This window comes from Sinocyclocheilus grahami, unplaced genomic scaffold (genome assembly GCF_001515645.1).
Source record: "Sinocyclocheilus grahami isolate Dianchi unplaced genomic scaffold, SAMN03320097.WGS_v1.1 scaffold178.1, whole genome shotgun sequence".
Classification (NCBI taxonomy): Eukaryota; Metazoa; Chordata; class Actinopteri; order Cypriniformes; family Cyprinidae; genus Sinocyclocheilus; species Sinocyclocheilus grahami.
The window spans coordinates 2,269,600-2,287,842 of NW_015505357.1; the positions used below are offsets into that span (position 1 = coordinate 2,269,600).

General features: G+C 35.8%; 1 long non-coding RNA gene across 1 annotated transcript; it reads left to right on the forward strand.

The window, feature by feature from the left end:
* The first annotated feature begins 417 nt into the window (after positions 1-417).
* LOC107594058 (uncharacterized) lies at positions 418-4,563 on the forward strand. The gene is made up of 3 exons (XR_001610143.1): positions 418-461; positions 2,221-2,334; positions 4,194-4,563. It is a non-coding gene; the product is annotated as an uncharacterized lncRNA (long non-coding RNA).
* Positions 4,564-18,243: the final 13,680 nt, after the last annotated feature.

Sequence of the window (18,243 nt, forward strand, 5' to 3'; positions counted from 1 at the left end):
TCTCTCTCTCTTGCTCGCTCACTTGTTCTCTTCCTCTCTTCCTCTTGAGCTCAGCCGAGTCAATCACAACATCATTTCAAGTGGATAGTTCATTAAGCAATGCAAATTGGAAAATGAAGTGAGCTCTTTAAAAATGCCACCACAAGCACCTCTCCTGTCATCAGTGACAATCAGAATGTAAAGTTAATGCTAAAATAGTCTTTACTTGAAATGTATTTAACTTTGACCTCTCGTATGAATTTATGAATTTTAAATTTTTTGTTTTACACACATAACTGAGAGACATCTCGGGTTTGTTTTGTTGAATTTGAAGCCGCAAAAAAGGGAAAAAGTGCACTCGGTTTTGACAAATTTAATTAGCTTGTGAATTAGGGTGAATTAATCGCAGCTGTGGGTGTGTGGTTGTATTGTGACGTCTCCACAGGTAAGGAAAATGCCTGTTCGCAGCACTGCCGAAGACTGTGAGTAAATTCCCACCTACATGCTTATGACTTGAACTCACCCATCCTTTCCAAATATCAGTTAGCTAGTTAGAGTGTTTGGAGCTATTTTCTCATTTATTTTCTCTGTCTCTCTCTCTTGCTCGCTCACTTGTTCTCTTCCTCTCTTCCTCTTGAGCTCAGCCGAGTCAATCACAACATCATTTCAAGTGGATAGTTCATTAAGTGCCGGATCACCTATGTGGAACGCTGCTTTCCATTAAATAGCCACTTGTTGAAAGTGTAAAGGCAAGTGGAACATCTTTTTAAGGTTATTTTAAAGTAATTTTGTTGGTGAAGCTGCTATTATCAGCAGCTTGTAGAGGGAAAACCTAAGGCAATTCTTTACAGTGTATATCACTTAAATAGTTTTTTACAGCATATTTTGTAGTAATATCACTTTTTTGTATATTTTTTTTATAGCGTACAGTATATAACATATACTTTTAGAGTTTTTTTTTTATATTTAATATTTTTTACATTATAATTTTTACAGTACATTTTTTTTACTGTTTTTTACAGTGTATTTTTGTAGTGTATATCATATTTTTCAATTAGCTTGGCCAATCCATCACCTTAGGGTAAAGGTGTGTTTGGGGTCGTTATCATGTTGGAATACTGCATTGCGGCCCAGTCTCCGAAGGGAGGGGATCACGCTCTGCTTCAGTATCTCACAGTACATGTTGGCATTCATGTCCTTAGTCTGCTTGTCTTCAGCAAACTGTTTGTGGGCTTTCTTGTGCATCATCTTTAGAAGTGTTTGAAAAGTAACAAACTAAAACTTGTAGGCCATAGTATATCAGTGTTTGAAAAGTAACAAACTCAAACTTGTAGGCCATAGTATATCAAGCTACTCTAAGAAAGGCAATAATAGCTGATTTTTGCAGTCCTGCACTCGGATCTGTAATTCCCTGAGCTTCCTCTCTCTCATCCATGAAGTCGCCTGAGGCCTCCTGCCTCATGTACGTTCTCCAGCTGACAGCTTGCAGATCCCATCTCTGCAATTCAGAATGGGATTCATTGCTCTTTGGAGCCACATAAAATCTGTATTGCAACCATAAAGAATTTTAGCACCTTCTTTCAGTGTGTTTTCATCCACCATTTAATTCAAAGAGGTGTACAATACTGCTGTACATTAGTCAGGTCAAAATCTCTCTTAAACAAAAGGTGCACTTGTGCACCTGCTAACTAGAGGTACAGTTACTTAATGTATTGTATACTTAATATATTGTTAAGCAAAATAATTGCATAAATAATAAACCCATCTTGTATATGTATGTAAAGAGGTGATTAATAATATCTATATCCATTCATCCATGCGTCTCTGTCTGGCTGTCGTTCTGTCATTCTATCATTCTGTCATTGCATCAAGCATTTTTTAATTCTGTCTATAATTCTATCTACAGTATCTATAATCACTGCTTCATACTGGTTATTTTCGACCTCATGCCAATGTCACGTCAGAAGCAATCTTTTGATGTTTTCAAACATTTGTTAATTTTCTAGAAATCTAATCTGTTTCCATGAGTCAGGATTGGCCTTAAGCATCAGTGTAGTTCATCGCTGCTTAGCAGTAACTTATTTTACACATGACTGGACATGATCTTGTCATCTTCTAAACCACTAGCTGCTCAGTCCTGATGAGTGTGACGCTGATCCGCAGGCGCTTTCTGAATGCCACAGCTATAACAATGCCTCTAATTATATTGTGTCTGTTGCTGTCACTGTCTCGCTGTTCCAGACGCAGATGAGACATCGTACCCTCACCTCTGTCAGCCTGATGTCCTCCCGTCATGTTCAGTGAGTGTTCCATAACATCTCTCCGCTTCATCAGAGCTTGTGTTGAGGTAATCAAGTAAGTATGCTATTCAGTACTAAGAGTTTCAAATTAGCATTATGCTTTTGAATCACGTCATCAATGAAGTAAAAATGAATCTCTCTTGTCTCTTTTATATATATATATATATATATATATATATATATATATATATATATATATATATATATATATATGAGCATTTATCGTTGCTCATTGCATGTGATTAGTGATTTGTCAAGCGTAATTTATTAAGCCCAATACTTGATTTTGCTCTGGCTTGTCAGTTTGGTTTGAAATAGTTTGTTTTTATATGCCAACAATATCAAATGCTTGTCTTCGGTGACTGGATAATGCAGTATTTTTAGCAGTGAGTGCAGAGATCAGAATTTCTGCACACGGTCGAACAAAAGCATTGAAAGTAGCAGCATCAAAAATCTGACAGGGGTCACATGCTAAATTTACACATCACACAGTATTACATAAATGTATTAAGACATATTTTTCTCAGAAAGTAATGGTTGCATCTAGAGTAACGTGCACAGTGAATGTAATTTTTTTTGTCCTGTAAAACTATAATATCTTTTAGATATTATATATATGAGTCAGTTTTATATATGTAAGTTAGAGTGGCAAACCACAATGTACAGTACAGCTGCTACAGATTCCAGCTTTTTATATATATATATATATATATAAACTTTGATGGATGAAAAGCACCGAGGCAAAGACATTTATCGCACTCAGGAGCAGGAGAGGTCAGTGTGTGCAATTATTCACTTTTTGACTTTTAGTATTTGAACTCTCTCTCGCTTTCTCTCTTTTTGGCTCTTTGGTAACAGTTCCTCTGTGGCAGTGAAGAAATTGAAAACCGTGACTCACTGATAAGGAGCACAATTGGGGGCCAGTCTGAGGGCTGTCAGACAGAATGTACTGACTGAAAAGACAAGAGAAAATGAAGGAAGGGCATGTCATGTTCCTCCAGAGTTTTTCAAACTTATCTGCAAGATTTTTGTCCCCAAGTGGCTCCTTAAAATGTAATTGTCCTATCTTGGGCTCTTTGTTCCTTAACAGCTTTATCCGAGAGGTTTACTTAGTCAGCGGTTTTTTGTAAATTTTATTTCCTAAAGAGTTGCTGTACTTGCTTAATTCACACGTCTCAGTCAAATCTGAGATAATCAGATTCACTGACTGTGTCCCAAACCGTAGTAATATACAATCCACATAGACAACTACCTTAAAAGGCAGCATCTTTAATGTGCTACCATGTGGTTGCTAGGCTTTGCCATGGCAAATTGCTGTTCTTTAATGTCTACAGTTGATACAAACACATTTTGACCATAGCATTTTAGGTAAAAAAAAAGTTTTTATTTAGATTTTTTTTCTAAACTGCATTATAAAATTCAATCACAATTTAATAAAGTATTGTTTCATTTAATAAATTATTATTGAATTTAATTTATACTCTATTAATATATTATCTAATTTCAAGGTTTCAAGGTTTAAAAATGTGATGATTATTTTTATGATACCATTGTTGTTAGATATTATTATTAATGTAAAACATGATAAACAAACATGAAAAAAAAGGCAACAAGTGAACCAATTTGCTGTAAATGAATTTTATGGTTATATTTTATTAGAGTTTTATTATATCATATTATATGACAGCATCATTCTGATACCTACTGGGAAGTTTGCTATGATGTCTAGAAGTGCTGTCTAGGTAGTCAGCTCATTAGAGTTTGAAACAGTGGATAATTGTGCATTTTTCTCTCTGTGCACCTGTGTGAGTGAATGGTCATATGGTTTATGTTCCTGAAATGCTCTTGATCTCTAGAAGGCCGTGGTCATGTGACTGTGACTGACAGCCAGGGACATCTGTTTCTGTCCCACAGGGGTTTTGTATAAAAGAACCAAAGTTTGTGTCACACACACAGTGGAGTGTGTGTCGTGTGCCGAATAATGAGCCGAATCCAGCCAGAGCTCCTCAAGAGACAGGTGGTCTTGCATCTGTGGAATTACCTGCCCTGTTCCAAAGCCAATGAAACAAGGGGAAAGTTTCTCAGGTCTGCCATCTTACTTTGACTGCAGTGTCACGCTGATGTGATTGCATAAGCCTGACGTAATGCACAGAACCATGCAGCTGTGGTCTGGGTTTCTTCTGGTTTTGTTTGCAGCACAACATTCTGCCTTCTCCTTTGAGTTACTTTTGAATGTTAAGATGTTATGAAGAACAATCAATAGAAAAAGCAGGGGGAAAAAGCACAACCAAACATGAACACTGACTAATCCATACTAACTAGAATTTGTAAGTTTTTTGAATAAAAAATAAGTGTTGATTTTAGGACTTGTTTTTGAGAAAAACCTCTTATACAGAAGGTGCCAGCAATACCAGGTTCATTAGTTTGAGTTTGTAGGCAATGCATGCACTTCTAAATGTGTACTGTACACTCAATGCAGTAGTCACTTATATCAAAGTGTCTGCCATATGCATAAATGTAATGGATATGGCTCAGGTTTCTTCATTTTTTTCATCTATTTTATCATCTGGCAGCTTAAAAAGTAAATCAAGTAATAGCACACCTCTTCTCAACAAACCACATGATTAATACATAATGTATGTCTGCAGTACAAACAGTGCAAGCTAGGTTAAGTATTGAAGTTTAAGACTTTGTTCAAATCCTTGACCCTAAGCATGAGCAGTAGTAATGATGTCTTATTAAGTACCATTAATTAAGAGAGAACTGAGAGAACTGTAGCCTGTTTATGCTACGATTGGCTCTTTGTTTTCTTTATTTTAGTATGCTGTACAGTTCTGTGCTGTGAATGGACTTGAGTGGTTAATCAAATAAATGGATGGCTGTTCATCTTGGCAGGGACAGCCACCCTTCACTCGAATGTCTAATGCATTTAAATGCCAAAACTCTCTCTCAGACCAGACAGCATGTCCAGTAAATCCAATTTATTTTATATACAGGTACTGACTGAAAAGACAAGAGAAAACGAAGGAAGGGCATGTCATGTTCCTCCAGAGTTTTTCAAACTTATCTGCAAGATTTTTGTCCCCAAGTGGCTCCTTAAAATGTAATTGTCCTATCTTGGGCTCTTTGTTCCTTAACAGCTTTATCCGAGAGGTTTACTTAGTCAGCGTTTTTTTGTAAATTTTATTTCCTAAAGAGTTGCTGTACTTGCTTAATTCACACGTCTCAGTCAAATCTGAGATAATCAGATTCACTGACTGTGTCCCAAACCGTAGTAATATACAATCCACATAGACAACTACCTTAAAAGGCAGCATCTTTAATGTGCTACCATGTGGTTGCTAGGCTTTGCCATGGCAAATTGCTGTTCTTTAATGTCTACAGTTGATACAAACACATTTTGACCATAGCATTTTAGGTAAAAAAAAAGTTTTTATTTAGATTTTTTTTCTAAACTGCATTATAAAATTCAATCACAATTTAATAAATTATTGTTTCATTTAATAAATTATTATTGAATACGCCATTTTTTAAAACATTGAGTTTCCGTCAAAATCAGTATTGTATCTGGTCGGTATTGAAAAGTCCATTTTTAATTTTACGCAAAATTCGATATCCGCCTTGTGTTATTCTGTCATGTTTTCTCCCTTTCTTTCCAAACCTCGACAAATGCCAGTCTCCCTTCTCTGCAGAATGCGATACATCCGCTCAACCAATCACAGCGCACCATTCCACGCATTGTAGACAGTAATGGCGGCGCTTTGAATACACACGGCATCCTAGTTTTCTTCAGCTACTTTGTACTTTGTGATCAACAAACAAACAAAAAAATTAGGGCTGCACGATAAATCGCATGTGATTGTCATGCGCGTCTCGTCAGTAAAGCCGGTTCTGTGATCAGTAGTAAGTCTCCATCACGTGCTTTCAGATGGAGCGCCATTTAATACACAGAGCCGTAGATCACTGACAAGCTACGCAATATAGCATTCATAATCGCAGATGAATCGCATTCAATTATGAATGCGATATTGCATAGCTTGTCGGTGTAAGTGTTTTTATTAATGCCATTAACGTTTTTGTTAATACAGCGTATAGCACTAGTCAACTAAATGAATGTAACATGGCAAAGATGAATGCACTTTTGGAAGATGAATGTAGGGGAAATGTCATTTTGGAATTTCTGTTGTCTAATGTGATATTGTTGTTCTTGTTCATGATGAAATTTTCTTTTATTGTTGTAATTAATTATAGCATTAACAAGATGACCTGTTGAATTCATTTTGGGAGCGATGACTTATTGAATGTATCATTTTTTATAATAAATCTTTGAAAATAGGCATTAGCCTCATAAAAAGTCACCACCTTTATTTATATAGCGCTTTTAACAATACAGATTGTGTCAAAGCATCTTTACAGTATTAAATAGGAAAATAGTGTGTCAATAATGCAGAAGGACAATAGTAAACACTCAATTTTAATATGAAGCATTATTAAATTTAAATATAAAACATTATCAAGAAAAACATTCATACGAAATTGTGTACAACTAAAACATACACAAATTGCATGCATATTTTAATTAAAAAAACTGGCCACTAAATTTTTTTTCATTTAAAAGTAACGCTGAAACATTTTCACGTGTGAGCATGCCAAGATATTTTGAAAGGTTAGTAGCATTAGTTAGGACCTTAAGATGTGTTTTGAGTAAATAATTGGTCAAGGAACATTGCTTTAGAGCAGCGGTGTTATTGAACATAGTTCCAGTGGCCTTTTGCTTACATTTCTTCTGAAACATTATCAAGAAAAACATTCATACGAAATTGTGTACAACTAAAACATACACAAATTGCATGCATATTTTAATTAAAAAAACTGGCCACTAAATTTTTTTCATTTAAAAGTAACGCTGAAACATTTTCACATGTGAGCATGCCAAGATATTTTGAAAGGTTAGTAGCATTAGTTAGGACCTTAAGATGTGTTTTGAGTAAATAATTGGTCAAGGAACATTGCTTTAGAGCAGCTGTGTTATTGAACATAGTTCCAGTGGCCTTTTGCTTACATTTCTTCTTTTCTTTCTCACCCCTGGAAGGTTGTCCTGCTCTTTCCTGTGCTCAGACATTAAATGCCACCTGCTCATGTGTGTCTCTGGGCAGTGCTGAAGTAGCAGGATGCCACCTGGCATTAGCTGTGTGTGTGTGTGTGTGTGTGTGTGTGTGTGTGTGTAAGCCTCTGCCTGCAGTGTGTCCTCTGAGTTTGAACAGAACTGGGGCTTAACTCAAACTTTTCCACCCTGAAGTGAGAAGACAGCTGGGCAGAGCAGCTCGCTGTAAACATGACCGCCAGCAAGACATTTTCACTTCGTAGTTTCCGTCAGTTGAGCTTTCCAGTAATGGCTTCTACTTCTAGGTCTTCCTTTTTGACTGTCAGGGTTATTTTAGTACATCTAGCCTGGCATCGCAGATCTGTATACACACATATATTGTGTTCTGCATTTAATGAATGTTACATTATGTTTAGAAATTATTCTAATATGTTTATGTATATTATGTATTATGTTTTTGCTGCTTAATATGTGGAAATCATTTACAGGATTATTTAATTAATAGAATGTTCAAATGTTTTTTTTAAATGGAAATCATTTGTAACATTATAAATATCCTTACTGACACTTTTGATCAATTTATTGTGACTTTGCTGATTGAAAGTATATTCACACTTTATTTTAAGGTCCAATTCTCGCTATTAGCAAACCACTGACTACAACTCTTGCCTCAATAAACTCCTAATTTGCTGTTTTGTTAATAGTTAATAAGGCAGTTGTTAAGTTTAGGTACTGGTAGGATTAGGGATGTAGAATATGGTCATGCAGAATATGTGCTTTATAAGTATTAATAAACAGCCAATATGTTAATAATAGGCATGCTAATTAGCAACTAGTTAATAATGAGAATTAGTCCCTATACTAAAGTGTTACAAAAAGTATTAACTTATTTCTTAAAAAAACAACAACCTGGTAGTAACTTGGTTACACTTCATTTTGTGTCCTTGTTACAGTGTAATTATACATTTAAGTACTGAGTAATATTAATTAACTAAATGTACTTACTGTATAGGGTTAGAATTGAGGTTTGGCTTAGGGTTACTTGCATGTAATTATGCATAATTAATTGTTATTATAATAGTAAGTACATGTAACAAGGACACCTTAAAATAAAGTGTTACCCTTACAGTATTTCCACTAAAATATTAAGCAGCATGTTTAACTAGTAACTGTTTTCATCATTGCTGATAATGAGAAATGTTGCTTGACCACCAAACCAGCATATTAGAATGATTTCTGAAGGATGTGACATCAAATATGTTTATGTATGTGTATATACAGTATATATATATATATATATATATATATATATATATATATATATATATAATGACTTTATTGACATGATGTCACATTCTCAACACAGTACCTGCCTCGGGGATTAAAACAATAATATGGCCTTGCTAAATATCTCCAGCGTGTGGCGTGAACTTTTCACCGCTGTAGGTGGATGACCCCTGAGCTGCGGCAGGTCCCGTGATTAAACGTTCTGACACAGCTGTGGATGGATGCGCAAAGGCTGACCGGGAGCCCCGCTCCACACTTCTTATCTTTGACATCCTGTTGGTCAGTGAATGCCCGGGGGCAATTGATCCGTGAACCCTGCTCCCCCCAACAGGATAACCCTCTTTATTTGGCAGGGGGTCGGTCCACCTGTCAGGATCCTAAAGGTTAATGTCAGCACCGCACAGACCAGGTAACGGACAGATGGGACTGTAGTCAATGCATCCATCTTGGTCTATTATTTGTTGTGCTTCATTTTTGTTTTGTGAATTCAGTGTGTATATATATATGTATATACATGAAGGTCAAGAAAAAAAACATGCGTTTTATATATATATATATATATATATACTGTATATATAATGCATGTTTTCTTCCGTGACCTTCATGTAACAAGCAAAAAAAGTTGACTAAACAACTCTGACGACATAAAAGTGCTTGTAGTTCAACAAACGCTTGTAAATGTAGACTAGCCAAATCCTGAAAACAAGTGCATTATTCTTTGGCTTCACAGTGCAATATGGCATTCAACATAAGCAGCCATCTGCACAATTAGCATAGCACATCCTCTCACTCGCCACCTCCATGCTCCCCGTCACTTCTCTCCAGCACCGCCATGTCAAATCAATGTCAAATTTAAATGTTAATAGAATCTTAAATTATTCACCGTGTAGTTTAGCCCCTTTGACCTATTCCTCAGTGTGGAGTGAGTCTCAGTCCTTTTCCAGAATATATCAGAAGAAGGTGGCTTGTCCTTTTCCCTCGAGTGCGTATCCATTTTTTCATCTGTTCACAAATACTGGCAGTCTGATTGGAAAGTGGGGCATAATTTTGTATTGATATATGGACAATTTCTTATTCAATTACAAGGGACAGCTGATGACACAGAAAGCTGGTTAGCTGCTAGTCAAAAGCAATGGATTACACCTGCAGACTGTTCCAGCTTGAACTGCCCTGCACTGTCGCTACCTTTAAGGTTAATTTGATGCAGTTATGCTGGATTGTATCAGTAATAATGTAAATGATGACAGAATGTTACATTACACCTTCTAATATACCTTGTTTTTAGGTGTCAAATTGACATTTCATTCCACTTCTTGAGAAAAGGTTTTGACATGCACTCCACATTGTTAATACATATTGAATATTAACAGAATATTAATGTTGGTATCAAGATGCAGAAGAATAAGTTAAAAGGTGAGAACATGGCGGTGTGGCGCTTTTCAACTGGTGTATTTTTGAAGTAAGTAGTTTTCCATCAGGTTTAGGTTTTCTGAATTTCTACGAAAGTTGAGTTACTGTAAAAATTTTATGACATTTTGCTTCATTACAGTTAATCAGATAATAGAGATAAGATTGTTCCAAATTTAGCCTAACATACACTTCTGCGCTAGTAATACACGCAGTCCAGTCACAGTATCGTGAGTCAAATTTGCACATTTGCCATATTAAAATAATGAAAAATATTCCAGAATCAAATCACTAAGTGTGCTTCTGAAATGATTGAGGGTGTTCTAGCATTAATAATCTACTTTCACATATCATATTTTTGTCCTGTCTATTGCTATATGGTTATAATTATGTCAATAATTGCAATTTTGAAAGTTAATCCCACATTTATATGTGGATTAATTTGTAGCGTGTGGTCGCTGGTCCTCTTAGCAGCATGAAAAAACAAAGCTTTTAATTTATTCAAATTCTGCATGGATAATATAGACTAGAAAGCACACAAAGAGGGCACCCTTTATAACCACTACAATCTGTCACTCATCTTAGTCATATAGCGATATCACACAGTTCCCTTCTCTCCACACTGCACAATGAATCTCTTATATTGCGTCTACACTTTGTTATATTGAAAGGAGCGCGCAAAACTCCACATGGAACAAAAAGTCAGGCGTTTTGAGTCATACTGAATGGATTCTGACTTAATCGTATCTGATTGGTCGTTGCATTTAACAAATTAACAGATATGTCTGTGATAGTCTACAATGCTGCAAAAACATGCATGTTGTAAATAGAAACCTCTGACGCTCTCCAGTGCAACACAAATACGCACTGGAGCATTTGCCACATGTGTTTCACCAATATGTTATTATTTTACTAGTTGCCATATCAACACTATATAGAGAAAATATTGCACCAAAATGCAAAAAAATCTTTGGAAGATAGATGAATGTTTAACTATAGCAAAAGTGAATTTCTTACTGGAGATTTTTTTTCTCAGTTGTTAGTATTTATTTAAATTGAGACAAATTTTGCTATTATTTTAATCTGCAATCCCAGTTGCGCAGGTGTTACAACGTGATCTGTTTTTTTTACCCTATTCACCTGTGAGTGCATTAGTGCCCGTCCACTTTTTTTCAGCGTGGTGGTTCCAGAAGTATTGTTTTTCATTCATTTTTCAGTATTTTAAGCCATGAACCAAGCAAAACAGCTACAAGGTGAATCACAACATTACAAGTATATATTTGAAGCAAAAAAAAAAAAAAAAAATATGCATATACCAGGTATTTAGGTATATTGACAAAAAAAAAGTGTTACCTTAGATTTAATTTGTAATTTTTTTATAATTATATTTAGTCTTCATTTTAATTTGTGTCCAACATTTTGCACATTACCAATAGTTTAAAACGAAAAACGAAATAAGGTCATTTAATTTAATATTTTATTTTGTCTGTTTAGTTTTAATGTTTTTAAAAGTTAATTGCTGAAAAATTTAAAATTCCATAAAAATGAATAGAAACTATAAAGGCTCATCATTTAGTTTGACCTCCTGAGGTAAAAAAACAACAACAAAAAAACTGGTTAATTAATGTGTGTTTTTTTTTATTTCAGGCCCTAATTTGCACCATATTTAATGAAAAGTACCAGTTGTGCTAATTGTGAGTCTGTTTTTCACCCATAGTATCTTTTTTTGGCTACTTCAAAAATATTGCTGTTGGTGCTAAATGATATCCAGTTTGCTCTGAGATGTCGATAAAGGGTGTTATTTGAATATTTGATTCTTACTGAAGGGCCGGTGTGGTGTTTTCAAAGAATGGGTCAAAAAGGCATAATAACATGAGGAAGATGCAAGAGAAAGTGCTTTCATTGGTTGAACATTGACTTGCATCAGTGCTTATATAGCCTGATGTCTTTTACTCCGAGTGTCATAGTTCTTCACAAGCCATGGCAGGGGATGAGAAGCGATTCTTCCGCCTCTCAAAAACATGCAAAGTGAAGGGGTATCAAACAAACAGTCTCAAACAGATTCAGAGTTGGCACGATGACAGCACAGCGCTCGTGCCCCGCACCCTCCCTCCAGCTGGGCATTTTAATAATGTCGTCTCAGAGGAACACTGTCAAATATTAGTTTTCCCCAACTCCAACAGCCTCCCCTCCCTCCGGCCCTGATCGGCATCTTCCTCTCATTATAGCTCAGGGATTGATGATTTTGTTTCATGAGCGTCTAAATTGAGACCGGATGGATGGAGAGTTAATAAAACATGAGGAACATTAGTATTCACCTCATACTCCCCCTACAGCAGGTCCAATGTGGCATCTTTCCTCTCCTGCCATCCATCAGCTGTTCCAGTGCCAAATGCTTCAGCGGCGGGCTGGGAATTGGAGGGAACAGGAACAAGATCTGCTTCCACATAAGACCTCTGTAGCTCATCAACATATAAACTCACATCTGAGCGACCAAAGTGTCCACATAGGAATCGTCTTGCTTTTGATGCAAATAGACGTTTTTTTTCTGGATATTGACATATTCATTAGCTAGTGCCAAGGGTTGTGATCTTAAGTACTTTTTGACAAAAAAAGCATATTCCATCGTTTAACAACATCAGAGCTCACAACAGGTCTGTCTTTAAAGGCTATCATTACAAATCAGTTTCCCTGGAGAAAATAAATATATTGGAAACAATTGTGAGCCTGTGCGGAGTGGCATTGCTGTCCGTATAGAATGTTCCAAATTTCTCACTTATTGAGTTGCATGACAGTTGGGCTGTTGTCTCAGAAAGTTAGCTGACTTTGTCTTGGAACTGAACTCCCATGTAGTCTTGTTTTAAAGTGACAGCAGCGGCAGGGAGGGCGAAGTGCAGCCCGGAGAATCAAATTAGCCAGTGGATGTGTTTCCGCCAGAGACTTTGGTTAACATGGAACAGCGCTTCAATACGCATATCACCCTGACCTTTAGAAGAATTACGGCTAGGCTGCAAGAAGGCCATCTTCCATACTCAACTCTCTTCTTCAAGCGTCTTGCTGCTCTGCCAGACGTGGCCTTTCCAGCTCGTGGTTCAGGACTTGTTAAATGTAATAGAGCTCCTAATGCCCAGACCTCCATCTGGCCCAGGTCAGGTCCCTGACATTAATGGATTCCAGCACTCATTAAATTTATTTAAATTATGTCTCTCCGGCCAGGCGGTGCAGTGGGGGGTGGGAACCTTATCCGAGGAAAAGGCCTTCAGACTGTTGCTCTGTCAAACCGCACACCGGGGTGGATCTCATCTGCAGATTTAAGGGGGGGGACCAAGGAGAACTCTGTCAAAATGTTTCCTCACAAAGAACACCTTGAGCTTTTACGAGCGTGGTGAGGTAGGCACTAAAAAGTCATTAAGATGTGAATAAATCTCAAAGTGTAAGCAGTTTCACATCTGTTAGGGAGAAAAGTGGGGAATTATCAAATATCAGCAAAACAAGCATTTAACTTTCGCTATGCATGTCACTGATCCTATTTATTGATCTGGTGATACTAATAAAACAACACGTTACAAGAGTGTGCTTCTGGTATGACCAATTAGGTTTCAAAGAACAGCAGGTTTGGGAAGTGTCATAAAATCTAACCGTAATGACATGGGAGGGTTACAATTGTTTTATAGAAGAGTAAACAGCATCCCTGAGAGCCAAATTCATGTCCCTTGTTTATTTCAGTCTTTTTACACTGACTGAGCAGGGAGCCACTATAGTGCCATGTCATAATCGCAAGTCATGATTACAATGGCAAAATGAAACCTAATGGGCATGATGTGACAAGTTTCTAATGATTTAGTTAATAATTTGTCTGTCCACACAGAAAACAGAAATGGTATGAAGGCTGACAGCCAATCAGAAAGTATTTTATTTAAAATATAGTTATGTGGAGCGGCACTGATGCCACCAAAATAGACAGCAAGCAACTAAATGTAATGTGGCAGCCTGTTTGATCAAAAAGTCAGATTTATATTTTTGTCTGCTTAAAATATCTTATTGTGAATAACCCATTATCTGTCATTTAAATTAACCTAGCATGAAAAGTAGCTATAGTCTGTACAGTATGTTTCTTCAGATGGTGATTCTTTTAGCATCTTCCACCTAATGTCTTGACATTATTGACTATATGCAAAAATCCGAATCATACAACATTATTTTAATTTTAACAGTCTGCTGAATTGATATTCCATTTAAATGATATTTTACTTACATTTATATGAAAATGCAACTAAATGTAATGTGGCAGCCTGTTTGATCAAAAAGTCAGATTTATAGTTTTGTCTGCTTAAAATATCTTATTGTGAATAACCCATTATCTGTCATTTAAATTAACCTAGCATGAAAAGTAGCTATAGTCTGTACAGTATGTTTCTTCAGATGGTGATTCTTTTAGCATCTTCCACCTAATGTCTTGACATTATTGACTATATGCAAAAATCCGAATCATACAACATTATTTTAATTTTAACAGTCTGCTGAATTGATATTCCATTTAAATGATATTTTACTTACATTTATATGTATATAAATTATACTGTATACATTTCTATCCATAGATTAAATATGGTTTAATTTTAATCAACAGAATGCTCAAAAGGGACCATCAAAATAAAGTGTTACCTTAGATTTCATTTGTAATTTTTTTATAATTATATTTAGTCTTCATTTTAATTTGTGTCCAACATTTTGCACATTACCAATAGTTTAAAACGAAAAACGAAATAAGGTAATTTAATTTAATATTTTATTTTGTCTGTTTAGTTTTAATGTTTTTAAAAGTTAATTGCTGAAAAATTTAAAATTCCATAAAAATGAATAGAAACTATAAAGGCTCATCATTTAGTTTGACCTCCTGAGGTAAAAAAACAACAACAACAAAAAAGGTTAATTAATGTGTGTGTTTTTTTTATTTCAGGCCCTAATTTGCACCATATTTAATGAAAAGTACCAGTTGTGCTAATTGTGAGCTACTTCAAAAATATTGCTGTTGGTGCTAAATGATATCCAGTTTGCTCTGAGATGTCGATAAAGGGTGTTATTTGATTCTTACTGAAGGGCCGGTGTGGTGTTTTCAAAGAATGGGTCAAAAAGGCATAACAACATGAGGAAGATGCAAGAGAAAGTGCTTTCATTGGTTGAACATTGACTTGCATCAGTGCTTATATAGCCTGATGTCTTTTACTCCGAGTGTCATAGTTCTTCACAAGCCATGGCAGGGGATGAGAAGCGATTCTTCTGCCTCTCAAAAACATGCAAAGTGAAAGGGTATCAAACAAACAGTCTCAAACAGATTCAGAGTTGGCACGATGACAGCACAGCGCTCGTGCCCCGCACCCTCCCTCCAGCTGGGCATTTTAATAATGCCGTCTCAGAGGAACACTGTCAAATATTAGTTTTCCCCAACACCCGACCCCAACTCCAACAGCCTCCCCTCCCTCCGGCCCTGATCGGCATCTTCCTCTCATTATAGCTCAGGGATTGATGATTTTGTTTCATGAGCGTCTAAATTGAGACCGGATGGATGGAGAGTTAATAAAACATGAGGAACATTAGTATTCACCTCATACTCCCCTCTACAGCAGGTCCAATGTGGCATCTTTCCTCTCCTGCCATCCATCAGCTGTTCCAGTGCCAAATGCTTCAGAGGTGGGCTGGGAATTGGAGGGAACAGGAACAAGATCTGCTTCCACATAAGACCTCTGTAGCTCATCAACATATAAACTCACATCTGAGCGACCAAAGTGTCCACATAGGAATCGTCTTGCTTTTGATGCAAATAGACGTTTTTTTTCTGGATATTGACATATTCATTAGCTAGTGCCAAGGGTTGTGATCTTAAGTACTTTTCTGTGATATGCATGTGCAATGATATGGAAGCATATAGGTAGCGAAATTCAATTTAAAATGCAATATGCAAAATGGCAATGCAATATTCAAAATGGCATTGTATTTCTGTATTTAAATTTACATTTTCCATTACCCATATGTGCAAAGTTTGGTGCAAAAGGAAAATGAAAATTAAATTATATAATTTACATTTGCCATTTCCAACAGTAGTCTTAATATGTAAATTGCATGCAAATTTGAACGCTTTAAAAGTTGCGAAATGAAAATGAAAATGTATAACACAAATTGATTTGATATGTGTAACATGTCCAAGCAGAAATGGTAGCAAAATGATCATTTAAATGCTATTTGTCCTAAATGCATTTAGACTAACAGTTAGAACACTTAGGATTACATTTTCATCATGACGCCGTGGGATATTTGTAGCAAAATTCAATTTGAAAATGCATTCCGAGCTGACCATGCCCACCCTCCGTCAATCATTGCTTCAAGGCGGGGATTGGTGGAAGCGTGTTACGTTTGGATCGTTTGAAACATGGCGGCTGGAGGTCTGATAAGATCGTTGAATTCACTGGCAGATGAAGTGGAGCATGAACAGAGAAATATATGAATCGTATTCCATGCTAAAATCAAACGTTCGAACGACCGATCCACCGATCGTACGTCTATCCGAACGTATTTAAAGGTGTTGTAGGCTAATAAGTCGTTCTGAGTAATAAATTGAAAAAGCTCCCACCTGTATATGACTAAACAAAATAACATGTAGTTTACTTGAGGTTCTGTTATAAATGTGTCTATTAGAAACATTATATAATGTATGTAATATTTACCATTATATAATCAGAGCAGTATAGAAAAGTTTATGAAAGTGTCACTCCATAATACAATAAAATGCAACTAAATGTAATGTGGCAGCCTGTTTGATCAAAAAGTCAGATTTATAGTTTTGTCTGCTTAAAATATCTTATTGTGAATAACCCATTATCTGTCATTTAAATTAACCTAGCATGAAAAGTAGCTATAGTCTGTACAGTATGTTTCTTCAGATGGTGATTCTTTTAGCATCTTCCACCTAATGTCTTGACATTATTGACTATATGCAAAAATCCGAATCATACAACATTATTTTAATTTTAACAGTCTGCTGAATTGATATTCCATTTAAATGATATTTTACTTACATTTATATGTATATAAATTATACTGTATACATTTCTATCCATAGATTAAATATGGTTTAATTTTAATCAACAGAATGCTCAAAAGGGACCATCAAAATAAAGTGTTACCTTAGATTTCATTTGTAATTTTTTTATAATTATATTTAGTCTTCATTTTAATTTGTGTCCAACATTTTGCACATTACCAATAGTTTAAAACGAAAAACGAAATAAGGTCATTTAATTTAATATTTTATTTTGTCTGTTTAGTTTTAATGTTTTTAAATGTTAATTGCTGAAACATTAAAAATCCCATAAAAATGAATAGAAACTATAAAGGCTCATCATTTAGTTTGACCTCCTGAGGTAAAAACAACAACAGCATTTTCTGAATGTTAAGGACCAATATTCACTGGTTAATTAATGTGTTTTTTTTATATTTCAGGCCCTAATTTGCACCATATTTAATGAAAAGTACCAGTTGTGCTAATTGTGAGTCTGTTTTTCACCCATAGTATCTTTTTTTGGCTACTTCAAAAATATTGCTTACGTCTAAGATAAAAAATATTTAGACAGACTTAAAGAAGTTCCAGATCCATACTTGTGCCCTTATTATTTCAGTTATTTTGCCTTTAATGTAAATAAACATGTGCAAACAATATTCTTGCTCTTGTGAATTAATTTGGATGTTAATTACATTGTGCAGCTGTCTCTTTAATACCACGTGGTTTATATACTGTACATGTTGCTGCTGATTGGGCTGACATGTTTGACACACCCACCAAACAAGAGAAAACTCATCTCAAACCCCGTTGCACACCGTTTCAAGGAAACATGTCGTTCAAACCAGAAACTGTAGCAAAACGGTGCACACCGGTTTGAGCTTGAACTTGCCCCAAATCTCCAGCCGCCATGTTTCAAACGATCCAAACGTAACACGCTTCCACCAATCCCCGCCTTGAAGCAATGATTGACGGAGGGTGGGCATGGTCAGCTCGGAATGCATTTTCAAATTGAATTTTGCTACAAATATCCCACGGTGTCATGATGAAAATGCAATCCTAAGTGTTCTAACTGTTAGTCTAAATGCATTTAGGACAAATAGCATTTAAAT